This window comes from Schistosoma haematobium, chromosome 4 (genome assembly GCF_000699445.3).
Source record: "Schistosoma haematobium chromosome 4, whole genome shotgun sequence".
In the NCBI taxonomy this organism is placed as follows: domain Eukaryota; kingdom Metazoa; phylum Platyhelminthes; class Trematoda; order Strigeidida; family Schistosomatidae; genus Schistosoma; species Schistosoma haematobium.
This window is the reverse complement of record NC_067199.1, coordinates 31,728,902-31,744,703: the sequence shown is the minus strand read 5'-3', so window position 1 is coordinate 31,744,703 and position 15,802 is coordinate 31,728,902. Positions and strand designations below refer to the sequence as shown.

At 33.8% G+C, this 15,802-nt stretch overlaps 1 protein-coding gene across 1 annotated transcript in view; it reads right to left on the bottom strand.

Moving 5' to 3' along the window:
• The window catches only part of FGFRL1 (Fibroblast growth factor receptor-like 1), a 72,300-nt gene that overhangs the window by 20,661 nt on the left and 35,837 nt on the right, over positions 1-15,802 (bottom strand). The window lies entirely within an intron of this gene.

The following is a 15,802-nucleotide window of genomic DNA, read 5'->3' as shown; positions in this document are numbered from 1 at the left end:
TTGTGTAAAAAGATAAAAAAATCATCATTTGGACTCCTGTACTTCTGTTTTAAATATGTAGGTATATGTAATGAGTGCTGAATTATATATGCATTTGGATATTTTATGAAGATTTTTATACTTGAAAAATAATTTATGCTATACCAGCTGAAGATATTCCTCTCTAGTTAACGAGTCCCTAAGTATGTATACAGCAAATGCTAGGAAAGTCCTCCTCATCTCCTTCTCGAGGCGGTGTTGTTTCACAAAATTCAGAACACGAATAATGAATATCCAACACTTTAAACAGTTTGGTGGATATAGTGAATCCACCTAGGGGAGTTAGGAAACCCTGATTCCATACCAATAGTTTATATGAGCTCCAGAATCGTGAAGGAACAAATAGAGTGTGAACTTAATGTTGATCATTGGTTACGATGTAACTGCATCTCCTGACGTTGCTCTACTGCTTTATGAATTAGACTTGTAGATCAAAGTCTTGTGATGTGACCCTTTAAGAAAACCATCTGCTTCGATTTGAGCACTCAGACAGTATTTTATCCCTCACACAAATCGAATGATAACGTGTAGTGCATATATTTGCTCTCAAATATATCATACATATCATTTAGACATACAGTTACTTTACATTAAATGTGACATTAACTCTGATAAAAACAATATAACTTTTATTAGTGTATCTACTATTACTATTCATATTACTTGTAATAATAATAATAACTTCGATCTATTCAAATAAACTTGGATGACAGATAATAATCATACACTTAAGTATTTACTGAAAACAAGATTATCACCCTTAGTTTATTAAATTATATTCAGTATAGACAACTATTGTTTCATTGTTTTATTTAACTAATATTACATATAATTTTATAATCATCTGATCAGATGTTTTCGTTTTGACCAATAAATGAACTTTATATATATATATATATATATATATATATATATATATATATATATATATCACGTCATGATTACATAATTTATATGAATACTAAATAAGTAATTGAATGCTGGTGAGCGGCCTGTGCTCCTTCACGAGGAGTAACAGGCGTAAGTAATTGAATATGGAAAAAGAAACAAAGCAATGAAATAATAACTAATTTCCTGCTGTTTTTTTTCTTTGAGAGAAAAGAAATTGTTTTTAATTTATTTTATTATTTGAAAGAAGAATAAAAAGGATCATTTAATCTTGGAACAGGTGTAACCATTTATGTTTTTAACAGAAAATGTTAAAAATAAATTATTAATATTACTCATATCGATTAAAGTAGGTTTTGATGATAGTAATAGTAATAATAATAATAATATTTAACATTGAATATTTAACAAATAAATTGATCTGTTTGTTTTAATTAGAAGAAAAAGATACTCCATATATGAATGAAAGAAAATTAAGTAAACAGTCTTCTTAGAATTATGTGCCGCTGAGTTTAATTCCAAAAAGTTGATAGTATTATTAATAATAATAAAGATATCCTGTTGATAATTTAATTTCAACATATCTACGTATGTGTGGTTTTAAGTTTGTGTGCGTGTGTGTGTTTGTAATAATGTAATCAAAAGAGAGAGAGGTAATTAATATTTTGATTATCTTTTTGCTATAGCCATACGGATTATAATAATTTATAAAAGGTGTAAATTAATGGTTTTGAAAAGACCCTCATCACAATAGGGGGTTAAATTCATTAAATATAACAATGAAGGAACTATCTACATATATATATATATATATATATATATATATATATATAATTAGAATAGATTTTCTAATCTGTTAATTAGTGCTATGTTTATCGTTGAAATAAGATGGATTTAATAATATTGTCTTGAACTGATGATGAGAATAGTAATTAATTTAAATTTTAGATTTGATTATGTCAAGTAGGCGTTAATCAGAAAATCGTATTCAATTTGAACAAAAGAGGACTTTATGTAGATGTTTCAAAGGATTTGAATGTACAATAAAGGTTATATATAAAAGAAACTTAGAAAGTTTATCAAATATTCATGTCATTATTAGTTGTCAGAAGGGGTTTGTGGGGATTTTTAGAAATTTTCACAGATTGAAATCATGAGTCAGTTGAAGCTAGACCACCATTGAAAACCTGGAAGCACTGGATGGCCGTTTCGTCCTGTATGGGACTCCTCAGCAGTGCGGGATCGTGGATTATTAGTTGTATTATTTTATATGATATATTGTTTTCGTTTTGAATTTATGTACAAATTACCAAGTATTTTTTCCTCAACTTTGATTTGTACTGTTTGTATGAAAACGACACTTACATGTAGTAAAAATAGTGAAAGGATATTTCTTCTTGAGGGACATAAAAGTTTAACTGAATTGATAGTGACAGTCTTGTCGACTTAAGAGAGTGACTCCAAACTACACGTACCAACAGTTCAAGGATGCTCATACATGGTTTTTAATTTAGTGTTTTCAAAACTTACCGTATGTGTATTGTTTTCATTACCAATGATTTTTATCTCCTTTTTTCAAGGGAAGGTAAGATTTTTGAAGATTCCGATTATTAGTGTGAAACACCTTACATATTCCTCACTCTAGTACATTAAACATTATAACTTTACCACATGGTCTTAATTTGATAACTTGTATTTAACCGAATAACCATTACAATTAGCATAGCACTATTAGGGTTTCATAAAATATACTAAATCATCAAGTCAAGGTTGAAACCAAGGTCCGGGCAAGTACAAATAAATTCATCTAATGAACTACTGAATAATAGAGTGTAATGAACAGTTATTTCATTCTCATGTGTTAATCAACAGTAGCCATTTAAGGTACAAAAAATCAAACTCTCAACCTCAATGTGTTATATCGAATACTAGATCTATAATATACTCTGTCAGAATCCAATCGATTTACACTTATCTCTTCAGTTAATTTGTAAATATAATTCGAAGTCACATCATCATCTTTTACAGTTTTCCGATGATGAAAATACATGAAAAAAACCATCACCAAGCTTACATCAACAGTTATTTATTACGATATTACTTATGTAATCTAATTTAAACAAGAAATATTTAATTTCGTTTTCATGTCAAGTTAACAAATTCTGTTAATCATAATAATAATCATACTCATAAAAATAATAATTTTGCTTTTAATATACTCTATTGAACTTCAATGAATGAAAATGATTTTGTTGATAAGTGGATTGAAAACTTTTCATATCAATCACACAAGATTTAATAGATCTTACAAAGTAGAGTTTATAATGAATAAAATAAAACATATTGGAGCCACTATCAAGTACTGTATATTAATCTCCAGTTAATTAATCTACAATATTTCGAAATGTCAATCAGTTCATATGTATCTAATTGCCTCAGTAATATATATATATATATACCATTTAAAGTTTAGACCGTTATAAACGAAAAATGTCGAAGAACAAAAATGCACTGTATTCACAATTATTTAGCAATGAAAATAATATTAGACTAGATTGTCTGAAGTTTCATACTGTAGACAGTTTTGACAAAATGACATACAATCAGACAGGTAATTATTTAAATCATTGACTAACTAACCATCTAACTAACTGATTGACTGACTAACTACTAACTTGACTAAAAACTCAATTTTTTATTTGGAAACATTGATGAATTAAATAAATGATAAATGATACAGTCATTATTATGAATTATGTTGTTTCATTTATAATAAAGGAAATTTTTCATTAGTCAGAAAATGTGACGTTATTCAGTAAAATTTAAACATATCTGAACGTGCGATTACTACTAAACAAAACTTTTCCTTGTATAGAAGAGAATTATTCAAGTTTTATATATTACAAGGTTTTCCTAGCTAATTCAGTTAGAAGGCCTTTAAAACATTATCCAATATAGGTTAAACAATCATTGTATACAGGGTAGATCTTTAAAAAGTTTCATTCTGCAAAGTGATCTATTATGAGGTTATGATCATTAGGCTTCTTCACTTGAACTCATTGTGAATGGCTTCTTTAGTTGATGTTTTTCAATGAAAATTTCTCTATATTATAGCTTTCAGTGTGGTACGTATCAGTGGGCACATGAAAAAGTGTTGACTCTAGAAATCGTTGCAGTTCATTTGGGTTCGAGGAAAATTTCACTAAATTCGTTATTTGAAGCTAACCGAAGTTAAAAAAAGTGATGAACTATCTGATACAAACTCACAAACATGTGAGTGATGTACTCTCTCTCTCTCTCTCTGAGACCTGTTAACAATTAATTGTGGACTCGTAAATACATATGTGTAGGATGTCACAAAATAAGAAGTAACTTGGCTTTCGTAGGTTTTAATATATATAACATTTCATGTGAAAAAAACGATTGAGTACTTTGTTTGGTAACTGAGTGATAAGATGGTAATGAGAAATAGCAACAGTCATAAATTTATAAATGAATTTCAAATCCCAAGATAAAAACAAATACTGTAAATATTGTTGTTTATTTGATTTTAATAACATCGAAAACATTTTCATGCTTATAATAATAATTCTATTATATTTTTCGGTTCATTAACCTTTTTCATGGTAAACAGAAATAGTTCATTTTAATGGTTTTTTAGTGTATTGCGCAAATAAATTGAAAGATAGCAAGTAGGAGATTGTTTAATAAATATTTTACTCATATTAACTAGAATTAGAATATTTGGTTCAGAAATCAGTGGTATTAAGTTATAAGCCTTATAAGTAAAGATGGATGGTGGTTAGCAGTGGAATCCAGGACACGCGTTTCGTCCAGCTTGGGACTCGCCAGTTGAACGCGCCTACATCTCGCAGGTGATGTTCACTCTGGGACTGGAACCAAGTACCGTTCATTTCCAATGCTATCAAGTTATCCATTTAGCTATTGAATCCTGAGTGAACATCAAGTGTGGGATGCAAGTAAATCCATCTGACGAATACAAAGTTAGGACGAAACTGGTGTCCTGGATTCAACTGTTAGCCAGCATTCATCTTTGCTAGTAATGCTTGTGAATTAAGGCAATCTGGAGGCAATCCACATAGGATATACGTATGCTGATGAGAGACTGATCAATTATCAGCAGACTAGATACCTGGTATTGGGGATGTTATATCCTCAGAACTCACTTGGTAAATGTCTTATTTTTGTAATTTTATTTTGAAAATTTTAATTTTTTGTTTTCGCGTCAAAAGCGCCGATTTTCGCCTTTACGTCGTATTTCCCACTTGGGAGGACCTTAAATGTCACTAGCTCGTTGTCCCTTTTAATGTGCTATTTTGTTACGTTTCCCAAGGACATTTCTATGCTGTATATATATGCTTGAGTAGTGTTGTTCCTTTTTCTCGTTGATTGTGGAATAAATTTCCCTTTTCTGAACCTGAACTTCTATCTTCAGTTAGCTGGGCTGTAACGCATCGGAATAGTTAACTTATTTGGTCAATGTGTCACAGATTAAGTGAACTCGTAATCTCTCCAAACATAACACCTAAACCAGTTAATACGGCTTTATTAATTGGGTTGATGAGTGAGATATTGAATTACTTAATCCACTCTACAAAATCATATTTAAATGTAATATTAATCCAAATCAGCCTCCTCATTTTATACAAATTACAATGACATTTGATAATATGAAATACAATCTTATTATACAACTACTTTTCCAATTTGTTCAACGTTAGTTGAAAAAGTATGGTATATTTATCATTTTTAAAGTCTGGTGATAGAATTTCATGAACAAAATTTCTAAACATAGACTTGAATATGAAAATTAAGATAGTTTCATTTATTTCTCATTTCTATATCATGCTGAGCGACCATAACTAATATTTTCATCTTTACAAAGAAACCATTTATGTATACATTAGGTAACTTAATTGTGCATTCACATCCATAATCTTAGTAGAAACAATGATTTCTTGACGGAAATAAAATGAATTCACTTTGACGTATGAATAAAAGAATCTTTTCACTACACCTAATGAATATATGAATGTTTGTCATTGTATGTACAACTTGTTATTTAGTTGATACACATACTGCATGGCAATATTGAGTGACAATATAGAATTTTTTTTGAGAATTAGTAGGAGATAATAATATTCAGTCAACTTTTCATTGTCCTTAAATAAGTAAACAGACAATTTTATTAACAAACGTTTAGATTCATGACTAGATAAGTCTATTTTGATTTTAAATTAGTAACTTTCTATCAAACAATCAGTCATACTGCTGTTCATCATACGTAAAAATTGTATATTCAAGGTTACAGTATGCAAAGAAGCATGTTATCTGTCAAAATAAAACCATGTGTTGTGGTTTTGTCTTTTTCAAGCTTATTTATTTAGATTCGACAAAGTTTCCGTAATTATATATATCGTTTAAATTATGGTCATAGATAATGACATTGACTAGCGTAAGATAAGTGTAATGGAATATTGAAAATATAAAATAAAATGTAATTTGGTCAACCGGATAAACGACATTAAGCAATCAATTATCTTAATCATTTCGAAAGAAGTTTGGATTTTAATGCATCTGGTCACATTTTTTTACCAGTGCTCATTTGTCCAATTTAGATTAGTATTGTATTGATGAGATTTCGTAAAGATTGATCTAATTTGTGTGTAGTATTCATGACACATTAACTTCATTTGTAATACCGGTGAAAACTAGAGAGCATTTGAGAACTGATTCTTCCTAATATTTGGTTTATATGCAGTCTACACTAGTAACCTCTCTAAGAATAGACTCTATGTTTCCAGTGAAGAAGTAGATTTTCAGACAAAAAAAGTGATATCAGAATGTTTATATTTTTAACTCAAGTAATTTCGAACTATTACATGACTGTCATCTTTTAAAGTTAGTCAGTAGTAAATAAATAACGACTGTTAGTATAGGAGCTTGTGAAGATTACTGAATTCGTAGTTTTACTTCACTGACTGGCTTTTGTTAAATAAACACCCAAAAACGTGAAAAGATGAATAGGTTTTTAGTTCTGTGATAGAACTTCTAAGTGATAAGAATACACCATCCCAGCAAAAACCTTCAGGATTCTAAGTAAACGCTCAGCTATTAAATTACTGAGTTAGTATCGAGTAGTATGTACTTCTAGGTTCGATTATTGATGTAAAGCGATGAATCTGTTGAAAAATATCAATCACGATTTATGATCATTATTTTTGGTAACAGTAATGTTTAGATGTTTTTTGAAATGAGGGTACAAACAAATTAGAATGTTCGATATTTTGCCACTTACGTGAGATTACAGCTGACACCTTGTACTCAGTCATTTAGTCGAGACTGTAATAATGACTTTGAAATATATATCGTTCATGAATGTGATTAGTCCGCTAATGTTCACAAATGTTCAAGCTCGTACTAGGGACAAACCGGTGATATATAATGTAAAAATATTGAATGATATTATTTGATTTATTTTAATGTATCTTCTGGTAAAAATTAACTATTGAATAACGGTACACGAAAGTTTATGTTTGTAGGTTCATACGAATATTTACACAACGTAAAGGAAAAGATTTTCCGAATAAACTCCCGTCTAAATACATACAGACAAATTATTGTAATTTGTCCTTATTTTTTAGATTCGGCAGCACTTCTCACCCATAACCACATATAAAATCGAATACAGACCATTGATAGATCTAGCTGTAAAAATGATACTTTAAAACTACTGTTTTCAATCATTCTACTATCAATACCAACTTGAGAAGATTGTCTTTAAGTCATAGTGTTCCACGTTAACTTTAGTCAAATCATCTATGGCATATAAAATGATTAGTGTATTTGTGTTACAATGCAGACCACAGGTTTTTTGTATGAGAGATCTAAACCTGATTAGCATTGTTAATCCTATAGTATATTCACTATGTTTAATAGCATTCCTGAAAACTGTTAAATAAAATCAGCAAGGATAGGACTTATAGGTTAACACATCTCTATTACATCAACATGTCTATAATGAATATCTTTAATAACATATATTATAAACAAATTGATGGAATAGAGATGGGTTCACCTCTATGTCCTATCCTTTCTGATTTTTTTTCTTGCGGAAATAAATAAAATGTAAAATATTCATAATATTTATGTGTACATTAAATATGTTTCATTTTAAGTTATGGTTAGTTAAAACACTAGCGTAATTGTTTGTAAAATATTGATAAACTAACGTCTAATCTAAACAAACGTCTAATTAATCAGTTGTTAAAGAATCCTCATTCAATATATTTTCATAATACTTTCAACTAATCTAATGCATAAAAATAGGTGAGTTAGTCAAATTAGTAACAGAAGGGGTTTTGCGGAGATTGTAGTAATTTCAACAGTTGGGATCATGAGTCAATTGAAGTTAGACCACCATGGAAAACCTGGAAGCACTGGACGGCTGTTTCGTCCCAGTGTGAGACTCCTCAGCAGTGCGCATCCACGACCCCGCCCCGCGGGATTCAAACCCAGGACCTATCAGTCTTGCGCCAGAAGCTTAACCAACTAGACCACTGAGTCGGGATCCAACAGTGGGGTCGCGGATGTGCACTGGTGAGGAGTCCCACAATAGGACGAAACGGCCGTCCAATGCTTCCAGGTTTTCCATGGTGGTCTAGCTTCAATTGACTCATGATCTCAACTGTTGAGATTAGTATCAGTTGGAATATATATTTACACATGTATTATATTTTGGAAATATTTTAATAGATATTCCCAAAATTGATTACGACATAATTAAGAAATTATGCATGGCACCTTAATGATAAGTAACTTTATAACTAACATGGTAATAAAAAGTTTTATTGGGCATTATTTCAAACAAATAAATCAATATCAGAATTCTTGTTGGCAAGGCCAAATAGAAATATATATATATATATATTTATCTATACAGTTTGTATTTATAAAAAATAAGAGAAAGCCAAGGTGGTAACAAGATCAGCAATCCAAAATGTACTACAATCAATTAGTTAGTCATACTATAACATAAAATTTCAATAATAATTCAATTTTAATCAAACCTTCTCTGAACATATGACATCATTTTTGAGTTGATATAAATTATGTAGTGTCATTTCTATCAAGTATGAATGCATAATTTTAATATATGAAAGTAAATTAAATATTCAACGGTAAAGTTTCACAATGGCAACTTTTGAATAATATCAAGGAAATAATATACTATTTAATATCAGAAGAGATTTTGTGGATATTCTAGTAGTTTTAATAGTTGAGATCATGAGTTCATTGAAGCTAAACCATCATGGGAAACTTGGAAACATATACTATTTATCTATAATATAACTTTGTAAACTTATTCTATTTTGAAGTTTATACTAATAATAATAATGAACAGGGTAAGTTAAAAGTATAATTCTTTAAAAAATCTACAGCACTAAAAACTTTAGAAAATGGCATATAAAAGATGTCAGATAAAAGTTATTGTCTATCCGATGACATAAATCTTTTAAGCGATATATAAACTATACATTGTTTATTCTTGTTTTCACGTTTTATAAGCTCAAGCTAAGTGATGTATACTTTTAATCTTTATTTCACTAATATGAAACTGAAAAACATTACTAATATATCTAAATTGATTCAGTTTGAATAGCCAATTTGTTCAAGTAGGAGAAATCTAGACAAATAACATAAAATCAATATGTCATGAATGTTCTCAATATTGATGTAAGTTATTAATTATTTGTATGATAATTTGATCTAAATTTCTCTTATTCCAATGATGTTTTACGTTGCTGAAATGATTTATGAACGTGTTTTCCTGAATTAATAGTAAATTTACTCAGGCAGAATTACAATTTATTTTGTTGATTGGATAATTTTCAATGATCATCTTGGGTAGCATGCTATTAATTCATCCCACCAATTTACATTATAATATATAATTTAGAATCAACTACTTAGTAGATGATTCCGTTTGAATATTTTAGGATTTAGAGTATCGTAGTTAGGCTCCATAATCCATACCGAAAGATTACTAGACTTCCTTGATTTACAAGCTTCCCCCTCCCCTACTTTTAGAATCAATCACTTTGCAAATGTATAAGAATATTGGTATGAAAAAACCTAACTGTTTTTTTATTTGTGATTCACGCTTTTGAATACCATGCATCCAGATGAAAGAAAAAACATTTTTTATTTAATTAAATCAACCCAACATATGATAATATTCTTTACTTATCACTATGTCAATATCTTTGCCTACTGACTACAATAATGAATATCAATCAGTCGGAATTTGGGTGAAACCAACTTAGTCTCTCGTTTCTTTTTTTACATTCGCAATCATAATAACACCCTGCTGTGTTATGTAAAAGGCAACATCAAAGACTATACAGTAGACCAATTATATAAAGACAGTTGGCGTGAATTTCAATTATTTTGATTACATCAAATTACTGAATAAATGGTGACTATTATAAGAGGGAGAATGGAAGAGAGAAAGATTAGTTTGCTTAATATTTTGACCGAATTCTTACTTCATCTAATCTATTGTCGGTTTTTAAGCGGTAAATTGGAATGGATTAAATTAACAGATTGATAGAATTATGCGTATATACACGTTTTATTTCAGATTCTAACAATAAATGTTTGAAATAAATAATAATAATCTCCTACAGATACAACAAAAATAATTGGGTTTTCTCTTTATAAAAAAATATATTAATCTCATTATTAATAGAAATTTTATACGGAGATTGTTTGAATGAGGGAAATTAAAAAAAGAGAAATATCTAACATAGAAGAATTAACATTTCTTCAAAATTATTATATTCATAAAGAAATATGCCGAACACAGTAGGGTGTCTAATTTACACCGCTGAGCTGCATGTTATCTGACCGTAAATTTAATCACTAGGTAGTTTGTTTTGTTGTGTTCATTGAAAAGTTTATTTTTTTGTTCCTTTTTCCGTTAATGTCATACTTCTTGCATAATAGTCAGGTCATATATCTTTTTTAAAAAAAACTGTCTGTTAATTTTAAGAAATCAATCTATCTGTTATTTATGCATGAAAATATCTTAATTGTATATGAATTTGTTGTTCAGACTACTGGAATATATGATGTCAATCATCTATGCATGCTTATACAGCTTAGATATATATATATATATGTTCGTAGTAAAAATACTGTGTACATGTATACACTCATGTGTTTACTATTTTTTTGTAATGGGCAGCTGTTATGAAAATTACTACGATGATTTCTTTAGATTATTGTTTGTTTGTTTTTTTTTCAGCGTAAAATATCTTTGAAAAATCACATGTCAACAAGAAATGGCTTTTGTTTAAATTCAGTGAGTTCAAACTTCAATTATAGACTTTTTTGGGCACTTACTTTAAGTAGAAGAAAATATATCTAGATATGGTTAAAAATTGCATTAGAAATTATTTATGCCCAAAATATATTATTTATAAGTTTTATAATACACCCTTGTGAGCCAGGGTAATTTTACATTGGTTTTCAGGAGAACCAGACACCATTCAGACTTTCACGTAACAACCCAAACAGTACAGCTCAATCCCGTTTAACAGGAGAGCCAGACACCGTATAGGCTTTAACGCCACAATCTGAATAATACAGCTCAATACTGTGGCGCAACCACACAGGTACCAAGCACCCTGGTGGACAAAATATATTATAGTCTATGATTAAAATCCGCTTTGAATAATGAAAATAATGATATATTTGTAGTTTCCAAATGAATAGAAAATTTTTTAAAAATTTTTTGTTATAGTGACACTAAGTTGCTAAACGTTAAAAATTCACTTTACTGATCATTCAAATCTGTCATTATTTCTTCTGTTAAAAATAATCGTGACCAAACCAAAACGTGGTATCAGTCCGTAAAGTCACTAACTTCTAGTCTTAGCCATGTTGGTAGATGCAAACTACTTGATTGGAGTCTACGTGACTATCATAACCAAGGGTTGAAGACTCTGGGTGACACGGCTCAGAATCTATCACAGTGGCGTAAGTGTATACAGTTTTTGTATTCACTTAAACTAAGAAATTAAAATTGCTTGATATATTTCTTTCTACCAACTAATTCTTTCTTCTTCTACTATATCCATATATGCAATCTGCCCCCGAATGCCCTGGTACGGCCGAGAGTGGGGTGAGTCCGCTCTCCCTCTCGAAATACTCTCACACGGCCGCGCGTATACAGCCTCTGCCAGGGAAGTCCTTCTCATTGCCTTCTCGTGGCGGGGGTGTTGTTTACGAAAATGAGAGGACGAAAAGCGAATGTCCGGCGCTTTAACCGGATCACAAACCAATGGTGCACATGGGCTCCAGGATCCTAAGGGAACAAATGGCGTATGAACCAATCTTTGGTCACCGGCTACCATGGGATTGCATCTCCTTACGATGCTCCACTGCCTTGTGGGTTAGACCTTTAGGTCAAAGGCTCGGGGAGTGGCCCCTAAGAAAACCACCTGCTTCGGTTTGGGCACCCGGGCAGTATCACAGCCCACACACAAACGATGAACTCTATGTCTTTGGCAACTACTTTTATCGCTCCGAAAAACAATCAGTCAATTCAAATAATTATCATTACAATTATTGTCATTATTAATACTATTATTATTACTATTATTGTCGTTATTATCATTATTATTATTATTATTTCCCACATTATTCACCCTCTTTTATACTTATACAGCGGCTCGTCTTTGGTGGAAATCCGACTGTATCTAAACGTTCTCGAGTCACTGTCCGGTTGAAAGTTGTATGTTACCATCGAATATGAGTACTGAAGCAGTTTTTCTGAAACCACGTGCGCCATTCAAACTGGCTGCCTTCAACGTTCGCACACTTATGCAGGTTGGTCAACAGATAGGGCTGGCTATGTCTTTGGAAAGTCTTAATATTGATGTTTGTTGTCTATCCGAGACCCGTATTCAAGACTCTAGCGAAGTACTACAAATTCGCTCTACATCTGTCACTTCAAAAGCTTGTTTTACGTGCGCTTATCCGGGGACCCTGTGGCATCTTCGTCTGGTCTTGCAGGCGTTGGTGTCGCACTAAGCGCTAGAGCTGAGGCAGCACTAGTTGATTGGATCCCCATTAACAGTCGGTTATGTGCTGTTAGATTAGAAAGTTCCATCAAAGTGAGAAGAAATCGGCGTGAGAAACGATGTCTTTTCGTCATCTCCGCCTATGCCCCGACAGATTGCAGCCCGGATGCAATCAAGGATGAGTTTTACCACCAGTTATCAGTTCTTCTCCAGAAAGTGCGTTCGACAGATATTGTGGTACTAGCCGGAGACTTGAATGCTCAGGTCGGGCGTCTAGGCACAGAAGAGAGTCGTTTAGGTGACCGATGGGGACTTGTTGGTCGCAGGTCAGATAACGGGGACCGTCTACTGCAACTGTGCACAGACCACAACCTGTTTCTGGCTAGCACTAACTTTCGGCACAGTCATCGCCGATGTGCCACCTGGCGTCCTCCCTCTGCATCCCAAGCCTGGACTCAGATTGATCACATCGCGATCAGCTACCTCTGGCGTGGTTGTGTAAAAGACTGCCGCTCCTTTTGGAGTACCTATCTGGACTCTGACCATGCCTTGGTCTGCGCCAATCTTGCCTTACTTTTCAGTGGCCAACGAAGTGACCACCACCAAAAGATTGATGTTAGCAAGCTGGTTGCAACTTCTGTTGCAAATAAGTATCGAACCGAGCTAGCCTCTAGGCTAGCTACCACTCCACCGAAAAGTATAGATGAGCATTGGTTGCAATTGCATGACGCCATGAAAATGGCGGGAACAGTCAGTTGTGGGTTTGCGAAACGTCCCGCTTTTAAGCACTGGGTTTCTTCTGGTTCCTTACAACTCATTGAAGCCCGTCGGTCTACTACGGGTGACCGTGAGTTTGACCATAAACGAAGGATGTGACGTAAGGAAATTGGGCAAAGCTTGCGTAAGGACCGAGAAGCCTGGTGGTCGAAGCGTGCTAATGAGCTGGAAGCAGCAGCTGCATCTGGTAATTACCGGAAGCTCTTCCAGCTCATCCGAGCCACTGGTAGCAAGAAGTCTGGTGTGAGTGAAACAATCTGCGAGGATGATGGGATGCCAATCACTAACATCCATCGACGTCTTGGACGGTGGGCAGAATTTTTCGAAGGGCAGTTCAACTGGCCTGCTGCTCCGGCAACATCGGTCAGACTGTCCTGCCCTCCATGGCCGGTGACGACTGATCCACCAAACGAGGAGGAAGTCCGCAAGGAACTCCAACTCTTGAAGCGTTACAAATCACCTGGCCCAGATGACTTACCTCCGGCTCTTTTTAAAGATGGTGGTGACTTTTTGACTAAGGAATTGACGACGCTGTTTACAAAGGTTTGGGAACTAGAGAGTGTGCCAACGTCATGGAATGAGTCGATAGTTGTCCCTATCTTTAAAAAGGGTTCACGTCGTTCCTGTAACAACTATCGGGGGATAAGTCTACTTCCGATTGAGTCCAAACTATTGGCTTCCATCATACTTCGTAGGTTGTTCAAAACCCGAGAAAGATTGACTCGCGGGGAGCAGGCTGGGTTTCGTTCTGGTCAAGGATGTATTGATCATATCTTCACCCTCCGCCAAATGTTAGAACACCGTCATACTTATCAAAGGCCAACAATCGTAGTGTTTCTTGACATCAGGGCTGCCTTCGATTCGTTGGACAGGACTGTTCTCTGGTATTGTCTATTGAAGAAGAGTGTGCCTGAGAAGTTTATTAACATCCTAAAAGCCCTATATACAAACACCTCAGGCAGAGTGAGGGCATACAACCACCTTTATCCATTGTTCCATTCGAGTAGTGGGGTTAGGCAGGGTTGCCCAATCTCACCATTCCCCTTCAACTTTGCCATCAATAACATTCTGGAAACAGCTCTGATGGATGTAAGTAATGGTGGTGTGGATCTGTTGCCTGGAGAAAGACTTTTCGACCTTGAGTATGCGGACGATATTGTCTTACTGTGTGATAATGCCCAAGGCATGCAATCCGCTCTTAATCAGTTGGCAATTAGTGTCCGTAGGTATGGTATGTGCTTTGCACCTTCGAAGTGCAAAGTACTCCTACAAGACTGGCAGGATTCCAATCCTGTACTCACCCTGAATGGTGAGCAGATAGAAGTAGTCGATAAGTTCGTGTATCTGGGTAGCTGCATAAGTGCTGTTGGTGGTGTGAGTGATGAGATCAATGCACGTATAGTGAAAGCCAGAGCGGCTTATGCCAATCTGGGCCATCTATGGCGCCTTCGTGATGTTAGTCTGGCCGTAAAAGGCCGGATCTACAACGCGTCGGTGAGAGCAGTTTTGCTCTATGCTTGTGAAACCTGGCCTCTCCGAGTTGAGGACGTTAGACGACTCTCTGTGTTCGATCATCGCTGTCTCCGAAGGATTGCCGACATTCAGTGGCAACACCATGTTAGTAATGCTGAGGTTCGGCATCGTGTGTTCGGGCACAGAGATGATAATTCAATTGGTGTCACCATCTTGAAACACCGACTTCGGTGGCTTGGACATGTTCTCCGAATGTCGTCCCAGAGGATTCCACGTCGTGCATTATTTGCCGACTCTGGGACTGGTTGGAAGAAGCGGAGAGGTGGTCAGTGCATGACATGGTGTCGTGGCATGAAAGAAAGCTGCAAAGGACTGGCTTGTGTTGGTCCTTCACGACTCCCTGGTTGGGGTCCGAGAGATGGTGCTACACAGTGGCTAGAGACGTTATCAGATATGGCTCAGAATAGAAGCCAGTGGCGATCCTGCTGTAACCTTCTTTTACTTTCTTCATAAAA